Consider the following 10,132-nt stretch of genomic DNA (forward strand, 5'->3'; position numbering starts at 1 on the left):
GAAGAGAAGGAGGGGAAATAAAAAGAAGAGGGGACCTTCAGTAAGAGGGATCAGAAAAGGAGATAGAAAAAAGACTGTATACCTCATCATCCATAATTGTATCACATCTTGGGTAGAGATAATAAAAATCATCCTTAGTTGGTGTCCGAGGAGAGGGTTCTTACTTGTAAACAGTTCCTTGTTGTGTGTCGTTGTGATCAAGACCCATCATTTTTGTTATCTAACATCATTAAAACCTAGATTTCAAGCTCACTCTCTACAAATTTAATTGTAAAAGGCCTTCCAAGCCCATTCCATTCTAACTGGTGGTTTCGGGCTAAAATTGTGTCCTTACATTTATCATTTTTGGTATTTTTTATTGATATTTTTTTTTTTTTGAAGTGATTCATGTTCTTCTAACTATCATTATTATGCATTATATTTTCCTAATTTCCTTTGGTAGAACTAAAATTTTCAAACTTCAAATTTATTATTCAAATTTCTCATTATCTTAAGGAAATTATTATGATAATCAAAACTTATCACATAATTACAATTAATATTACTCAAGTAATAGATAGGCACATTCAGATACATAGCCATATAGATTGTGTTTTGATATAAATTCAAATTCACACTTCCAAATTAACAAAGGATTAACTAAAAAAAGATCAAACCAAAGCTATAAGATGGAGAGAGAGAACATATGATGGGGAAGTTAAAATACACAACACCAAAACATATCAACCCATAGTAGAGATACTAAAAAATATAAAAATTCATCAACCTAAAGTAAAGTTGCAAGAAAGAATTAAAAATCTAGAATGAGAGATAGCATAACCACTTTTTTCTTATATGGCGTTTGGTACGGGGTAATGTTTTAGGATTCATAAGAATGTTTAAAGATTCCCATGTTTGATTCCAAATCAAACTAGGGAATCAGATGCCAAGGGAATCTGGATTCCCCCCTTAAACCCCTCTCAGTAGGAATGTGGATTCCCTTTAAAACAGATAGAAATCCAGATTTCCAAGTTTAAAGGAAATTGTATTTTTTATAAATTGACAATTTTAACTATTTTTCCTTATCATTTAAGCAATTAAGATAAAATATAAAGCAAATTATTATGGATTAAACTATTTTAAAAATTATTATTAAGAATAAAAGCATTTGAGAATTTAAATAGTTATTTTTGTATTGTATTTGTCATTTTGAAATGTTAGACTGTAATTTTAATAAATTTGTCATAATTAATAGTTTATATTTGGTTTTTCATTATTTATTTAGAGGAAGATTTTTTTTTTTTTTTTTTTTTAAGACTTGGTAGTTAACATTCAAATCTAAGGATAGAATGGGAAAAATAAATAATTCATTTAAGATTTTAGGGAATAAACCAAATATTATCATCTCACATTCTTAGGAATCTTAAGAGATTTCCAATGAAACCAAACATAGGAATAGCTACATTCCTAGGAATGTGATTCCTAGAAATTACATTCCTAAAAATCTGGATGCCAAGAGTAATGTGGATTCTCCCGTACCAAACGCTACATTAAGGAGAGAATAGCAAATTTATAGAATAAAATATAATGAGAATAATATTCAAAATAAAAAGTATAGATGTAAATACCACATTATCCAAGTCACGTTGTGTAATAAAATAGCATTATATCATTATATACTATATTTATTATAAAATATGATTATATCTAACAATCAAAGAAAAAAATGATAACAGCTTTATTTATTTTTAGTTTATACTCATCTAAAAAAAAAAATGATATTCCACAATTGTATTCATATTTGTATGCTAATGATTCAAGGCTAAGTTGAAATGTATAATTTCGCTCTCACTTAAAGAACCATATGTCATTCTCATCAACTTTAAGAGATAGAAATAGTAAAGATAACAACTTTATTTATTTTTAGTTTATACTCACCAGAAATGGACCGACATGGACTAAATTGGACAAAATGGACTGAATTGGACCGAACTAAATAAAATTTGACCAAAGAGGACCAAATTGGACTGAAATACACCAAATTGACTGAATTGAACCAAAGTGGACTAGAATGGACCAAAATGAACTAAATTGAACCAAAATAGACCTAAATGAACCAAATTGGGTGTTTATTATCCCTATCTCTTGAAGTTAATGAAAATGACATGTGGTTATCTAAGTAGGAGGCAATCTAGACGCTTCAATCTAACCTTGAATACTACTCTAGCATACAATTATGAATATAGTGGTGGAATAGGATTTTTTCGTGTGAGTATAAGCTATAAATAAATAAATAGTGTCTTTGCCCAAGTTGTTTGTATTATATGTATGTTTATTATAAGTTACATTTAAGTTCAAGAATGTGTAAAGTTATGGTAATAAAAAGTGATGGTCCTATCATGATTAGCAAGTTACAATTAGTTTTGACTTTTGAGAATGTGTAAATGTATGATGTATTATTGCATACATTAATATATATATATATATATATATATATATATATATATATATATATATATTAAAAGATGGGAAGAAAAGGATGGCATAGCCGCTAATGTGGCTCAAATGACCAAGTGGCGGGTTCTTTTCCTACTTTTAAGTTTTAACCAAAAATAACCAACTTTTCTGCCAATAATATAAAACTTATTATGATAGCCATATCTTAGTTTTTTTTTTTTTTTTTTTTTTTTAAAGAGTTTCAACCTATGGCATCCACTTCTGATGATAGCTCTTTATCATCAGACTAAGACACCAATCAGTTTTTGGTGTAGACGGGGATTAAACCCCAGATCTCTTATACAACCATTAGAAACTTTACCAGTTAAGTTAACTGGAATCCACCCATATTTTAGTAATTGATTGTGAGCAGTGGGTATTCATTTTCATATGAACTCACCACTTTTTTTTCTTACCCATAGTTGACCACATCAAAATCTATATATTACTAAAAGCTGAAGCGTAGCATTTAATGTTGCTACACTCACGTTGAGCCATATCTGCAACCACGTCATCATTTTTTGTTTCCAATGTTTGTTATATATATATTTTAAAAATTTTCTCATTTAAGATGACTTAAAAACTCCATTATTTAAAAATTAAAATATCTTTTAACCATTATTTTATTATTAATTTTCCAAAGCTCTCCCTCCCTTTTACCTCTTCATCTTCCCACTACTTTCTACCTTAATATCATTCTTTCTCTACCTTTTTGTCTTCCTTTATTTTGTCTCTTCTTATTCTCAACATCTTACTATAAATTTGACATTTTCCTTTTCATTCTATGCATAGTTTTCTCATACAAAAAATGTGACTTCTCTCTCTCTCTCTCTCTCTCTCTCTCTCTCTCTCAACTTTTTTCATTTTTTGTTTGATTTTTTTTATTTTCATTGCATCAATTCTTCAAGTTGATGATTTTTATGTTAATTAGAATTCTACTTTGGGTTGATGCAATTTATTTTTGTGTTTTAAGTTGTTATCTTTTATATTCTCTTTGATTAAATATTATCCTACTACATTATGCATATAGTATATAATAATATAATGTTATTATATTACATAGAATGACTTGGATAATTTGATGTTTATTGCTATATAGTTTATTTTTACTCTTTTTTACTCTCATCTTATTTTATTTAACATTTAAATCCAGTCACATCCTCCATATTGTTAAATTATGTGGCACAAGTCAAGAAAATGGCTAGACATAAACTTGTTTTCCTTTACCATATGATGGGGGAATCAATATATTTGTGTGATAAAGGGTCATATAATTTATAATCTAGATAGCACCCTTTGAATGTGACTAGGCCCATAGATTGAGCAATTTGTAGACTTAAAAAAGGCTATTGAGAATGAACTTTTTGAATTAAGTCTAAAAAAATATGAACTACTATATATCATTTAGATAAAAACTTTTATCATAAATACATTAATACTTATTTGCCTCATATTTAAATCACTCAAACTCAATAATTTTATATTATATGTTAGCATCGTCTCTGCTTCTTCTTCTTTTTCTTCTCAAAAATATTATGTTTCATCTTTAAAAGATGCCAACAATACTGATCTTATGGGAAAAGTTACATAAAATATTGAGAAAAAAATGTTTTATATTACAATCTACTAAAAATGTTTTACACATTCATCTATTTTAATTTAGATTTTTTTCCAAAAATAAAAATTTAATTTAGATATTTATAAGTAAACAATGAAATAATGATTCATGAATAACAAATATATATATATATATATATATTTATCTTGTGCGGTTGTAACTTTAAATATATTTTTGCATTGATATATTCATCTACTTTAATTTAGATGTTTATAACTTAATAATGAAATCTATAAATAAGATAATTAAAACAATCATATTTATACAATTCAAAAAGTCACAATTTCTTTTTTCAAAAAAAGGCCTTTTACAGTTCCTTTGAATTATTTTTTAAAAATTTTATAAAACCTTTGACATACCACTAACCTAACCATTTCATACAATAAAAGATTTAAGGCTCATTATTACTTCCGTTAATATATTACGGACATCTTAATTGATTGAGACCAAACTAGATAAATGTCTTTCATATTTTCTTGAAAAATTCAAAAGGGAAAAAAAAAAAAAAAAAAAAAAAAAAACCCTCTGACATACCACTAACTTAACTACATCTATATAACTATTTAAACCATCCATGATATCTATTTCTTATTAATAACCATAAAATTTACAACTAGCAATGGAACATACAAAGTAATAAACAATAAATGACGGAAGAAAAAAAGAAATGAAATCAAACGTCAATTAATAACTGTTCTTTGGAAAATAAAAAGGTGGAAAAGAGGAGTAAGAAATAAAATAGAAATGGCTATATAGAGGACAGTAAAAACTTTATAGTACAATAAAATCAACAATTCTGTAAGTGCACAATTGTACCTGGACCCAAAAACATACGTGGGCTCAGGCCCAATTATCCTTAAACAATTAAATTTGTAGAGTGTGTGTTCGCAATCTAGTTCGATGGTGCTTGAAACTTGATGAACGGGCCAGAATATTACAGTATTTATAAACAATGAACAAATAGGGCAAAATGAACCTCCTCGGACGTAGGCCGAGGACCCTTTGTATATTATTTCTTTTTTTCCTTTTAAAGGTTACAGCTCCTAGTCCTTCTCAAGTTCTTTTCAAAAAGGCCTCCATTTTCTCTCTTCTACCCCCTTCTCTCCTTAAATACTTCATTTCCTTCTCCTTTTATCTACGTGTCACCCAAAATCTCCTTCCACCACCTTCTTGAAATCTTTAAATACTAGCTAGAAAGCTGAATTCTACTGTTCAGGGGTCACTTCCCCATTAATGCGGCCAAGGAGGTAGGTGCAGGGTCTTTAATGTGGAGGCTGCAGCCTTTTTCTGAGATATTTCTCTTACACTGCCATGTCTAGAGGGTATTTGGATCCCCTCTTTAACCTACAGTCTTTCCAGAACTCTGCCTTGATCTTTCTAGTGAATCTTCAAGCAATCACGGGTCTGTCCAAGGAGAGACTCTTCCTCAGATGAATCCTCGGGCCCTTGGCTTGTGAGCCAACTCGCAGTCCTAAAAGCCTTTAGTCAAGAACGAACTAGCGCCCATTGATAAATCCCAAGGCCCAAATACCCACTTAGGTTCTTTCACTCCCCACAATAGCCCCTCAAAACTTTATTTTTCCCTATCCGAGGAGAAAAATGGAGTTTTGATCCGACCAAAACTTTCCCCACATGTTTCGTACCTCACCACTTGTGTGGAAATCGTTTCGTTTCCCAGAAAATGCCGTCTGGCACTTCGAATTTCAAAACGCGCGCATTTATGACCGCATGTTACACCTTGTTTCCCACATTCAACGGTGAGATGAACATCCAACGGTCCATATTGCCCCCTAAAAATTTGGCGGGATGAATCCAATTTCGAGGCCGCTTCTCGCATGTCATAACGCTTTGGAAATATGCGCCATCATTTATTTCTTCAGAACTTAATCATATCAAAACATCAATCATTGCCTTTTCTCTCAAGAAATCCGTGGAAACTCGCATAACTACGAACTCGTAAGTTCCTACTTTTTCTTTTACTCCTTTCTCCTCGGATTCTATCCTCGGCTCCCTTCTTAACCACTTTCCTTCTTAAAACTTGCCATTTCCTTTCTCATAGATGGGTAGATTTAAGTGTTTAGTTGATACCGCCGCTGGGATGAAAGGTTTTAGGGCCAAATACCAGATTCCCAGCGACGTAGGCTTGAAATACTGTCTGGTGGAAGCCGTAGGTGATTCTAGGAAGACGAGAAAGGTCATCATCCCTATGATTGCCTTCATAGAAGGTGGGATGACCCTCCCTATGAGAAGCGCAACTAGGGAATATCTTCGCAATCACCGGTTGTGCCCTGACCAGTGCGCACCCAATGTATTTAGGGTCTTAGGAAGTGTCGACGCCCTAAATGAGCAGATGGGCTTGAACCTCACTTGGCATGACGTTGTCTTCATGTACGAATGCCACAAACTTAGGAACGTAGGCTATTACATTAAATCCCGGTCTAGTGTAGTTAGGTTAATTTCTTGTTTGCCCAAGTCCAATAAAGGCATGAAGGACGACTACCTCATCGCCTCAGGCAACTGGCACGACGGCCCACACTGCCCAGTCGTATGGGGAGATCCAGGTGTGACTCCTTAGGATCTAATTTCCCAACCCCGTAATTCCATCTAAAAATCCTTAAATGCTTATTTACTTTCACAAACTGTCTAACTCCGATTTGTTATATGCATTACTAATCTGACCACATTTGCCTTTTTGGGTGTCTTTTTCCACAGACAAACAACTCGTGCGCCCATGCTTGAGCCATTGCAACGTCGCTGACCTGAACCGCGTGCTGCGCTCAGAAGTTTTCGTGAGTGAAGACTTGCAGCTTAGAGCGGCTCACCTAATACTAGGGTACAACCCAATATCCTCAAACTTCTAGGAGATAGAGAACGCGATTATCGCGGGAGATAGGATGCGCAAGAGAATAAATGTAGCAAGACCGAAATTTCTTGCTGACTACGACATCCCCGACGACCTCAACACCATTCTGTACACGCGTCCCATTGCGGCGATCCCTCTCTCGACGCACTCTCAAGCAACTGCTGTCCCGGAGGAGCAAGTGTCCTCTTCGCACACGTTGGACGACGAGATAGACAAGTTTCAGCTCGAGGACGTCGAAAGACCCCGAGGAAACCAGTTCGTCGTGCTTTCTGACGAGGAAGAAGAACCCGCCGAGGCCTCCGAAGTTGCAGGGTTAGTAGTTGCCCATCCAGAAGACAATTCCGAGGAGGAAGAAATGGACAAGCTTCAAGGCCTTCTAACTAAGAGAGGCGAGAAAGTTGCCCAAAAAAGAGCGGGAGGGTCCCAAGTTCCTCCGTCTTTGCCACTTCCCCCTCCTCCAGCCGAACCTAAACCTCCAGTTGAGGAGCCCAAGAAGAAAAGGAAGGGGAAGACTGAGGAGGCTGGTGGCGAAAAACAGAAGAAGCCAAGACAACAGCCACAGCAAGCTCAGCAGCAGAAGCTGGACAAGGGCAAAGGACGGGCTCGTTCAGTTGAGAGTAGGGAGATTAGAGACATGGCCGAAGTGCGCCGAGCACTGGCTACCTGGTCTCCTGAGTTGAGACTGGACGGAGCACCAATTTCTTGCCAGTCCAGCATTAGGGCAGTTCAACAAGGCCACGCCCACCACCTGGCCGACGCGTTGGAACGCCCCCTTCTGCTGCCCAAGGATATGGAAACCTTGGAAAAAATGAGCCAACCTCAGCTGTTCCTGTCTTTAAAAAGGGAATTAGCCCTTGTAAGTTTAACTTCTTATGAATATTTCATTTTTCATAATATCGGATTATTAGTGAGCGTTTTGCTATATCTAACTCTCTAACACTTTGTTGTAGGCTGTTCAAGAAGTCTTTGTCGCCGAGAAGTTCATAGAGGACTCTCGAAAGAAGGCTAGAATGGAGCTGGAAATTCGGATGGAGACTGAGAAGTCCCTAGGCCAGGCCCTCGTAGAAAACGAGAAACTCTCCTCTTAGCTGGCTGATCTAAAAAGAGAAAGAGACAGTGCCGAGGCCAGCCTGAGAACTATGAGGACTCAAGTGGAGGGGCAGCACAAGCTTCTCCACCAAAAGGATGATGAGCTCTCCCAAGCCCAGAAGGAACGCTCGGACTTGGAGAAGGAGCTTGCGCAAATGAAGGAGGAAGCTCGCACCTTCAAGCGTTCTCTGGAGGCCGCGAAGCAAGCAAGTTACAAAGAAGGGGTAGCTGCAACAGAAGACCAGCTGACAGAGGCTTTCGCGGCCTTGTGCCGAGAATACTGTCAGCAGGTCTGAGGGGAAGCCCTAAACGTAGTAGGGGTTCCTTCAGCCTCCGAGCTGAGGAAATCCGAGAACGTTTGGCTTCCTCTTGACATACAGGAGATAGAAAAGGCTCCTGCTGTTGCTCTTGCCCCTGAGGCAGCTCCTCCTGCTCTTCCTCCTATAGTCCCAGAGCTCATTCCAGATCCTACAGAACCTTCATGTTCCAATAAAGAGAAGAAAGGGAGTGGGGTGCCGAGAAGGGCCTAAGCCAACGTATGGAGCCTATCGTCCCTCCAACCACTACAACAGACAAAGGGAAAAAAGTCCTGTCTGCTTTTGAATTGGAATTAAAAAGCACCGAGGCTAGCAGTACTTCTCAGCAAGACCCCCTCCAAAAGCTTAGGGCCGAGCTTAGGGCTTCTTTTTCTCTATACTTGAAATTTTCCATGTAATGATGTATATCGACATAATTAATGAAAGACAATTTTATTTGATTTTCATCTGAGTTGTGTTTATTTCATCTTTTCATCTTTATGCTTACCATAAAAGTTCTCATTAGCACACAGCGAAAAGAAAGAATGAGATAAATAAGTCCACTTTCAGCAGTTTGAACAATTAAAACTTTAAACAGCAATACACATACTTGCCTTGTGAAGTAAAGCGTGGGGTAAAGCCTTGTGAGATAAATAAGTCCACTTTCAGCAGTTGAAACGCTAATTTTAGTAATGTGTGGGGTCCGAGGACCCTACCTTATCAAATTTCTGCCTGATACTTAAAGATATATAACTTAAGACTCAATTTGACCATGGTTCTGTTCGACAAAAAATCAACTATCAATCTTAAGAAGGTATGTGGTCCGAGGACCTTACAAAACCAAGTTTCTATTTGACACTTTAGTATTATATATCAATTTCCACAAGGTATGTGGTCCGAGGACCACGCAATACCAAGTTTCTGTTTGATACTTCAGAACAGTAACTTAAGATGTTAATTTTCCCAAAGTAGAAGGTCCGAGGACCCGGCATAACTAAGGTTCTATTTAACAAATAATAAGATATCAATTTCCACTAGGTATGTAATCCGAGGACCGTGCATAACCAAGTTTCTGTTTGATACTTAGTAATAGTAACTTAAGATATTAATTTCCTCAAAGTAGAAGGTCCGAGGACCCGGCATAACTAAGGTTCTGTTTAACAAATAATAAGATATCAATTTCCACTAGATATGTAGTCTGAGGACCGTGCATAATCAAGTTTCTGTTTGATACTTAGTAATAGTAACTTAAGATGTTAATTTTTCCAAAGTAGAAGGTCCGGGGACCTGGCATAACTAAGGTTCTGTTTAACAAATAATAAGATATCAATTTCCACTAGGTATGTAGTCCGAGGACCGTGCATAACCAAGTTTCTGTTTGATACTTAGTAATAGTAACTTAAGATGTTAATTTCCCCAAAGTAGAAGGTCCGGGGACCCGGCATAACTAAGGTTCTGTTTAACAAATAATAAGATATCAATTTCCACTAGGTATGTAGTCCGAGGACCGTGCATAACCAAGTTTCTGTTTGATACTTAGTAATAGTAACTTAAGATGTTAATTTCCCCAAAGTAGAAGGTCCGGGGACCCGGCATAACTAAGGTTCTGTTTAACAAATAATAAGATATCAATTTCCACTAGGTATGTAGTCCGAGGACCGTGCATAACCAAGTTTCTGTTTGATACTTAGTAATAATAACTTAAGATGTTAATTTCCCCAAAGTAGAAAGTCCGGGGACCCGGCATAACTAAGGTTCTGTTTAACAAATAATAAGATATCAATTTCCACT

Source organism: Castanea sativa, chromosome 1, assembly GCF_040712315.1.
Source record: "Castanea sativa cultivar Marrone di Chiusa Pesio chromosome 1, ASM4071231v1".
NCBI classification, from domain to species: Eukaryota; Viridiplantae; Streptophyta; class Magnoliopsida; order Fagales; family Fagaceae; genus Castanea; species Castanea sativa.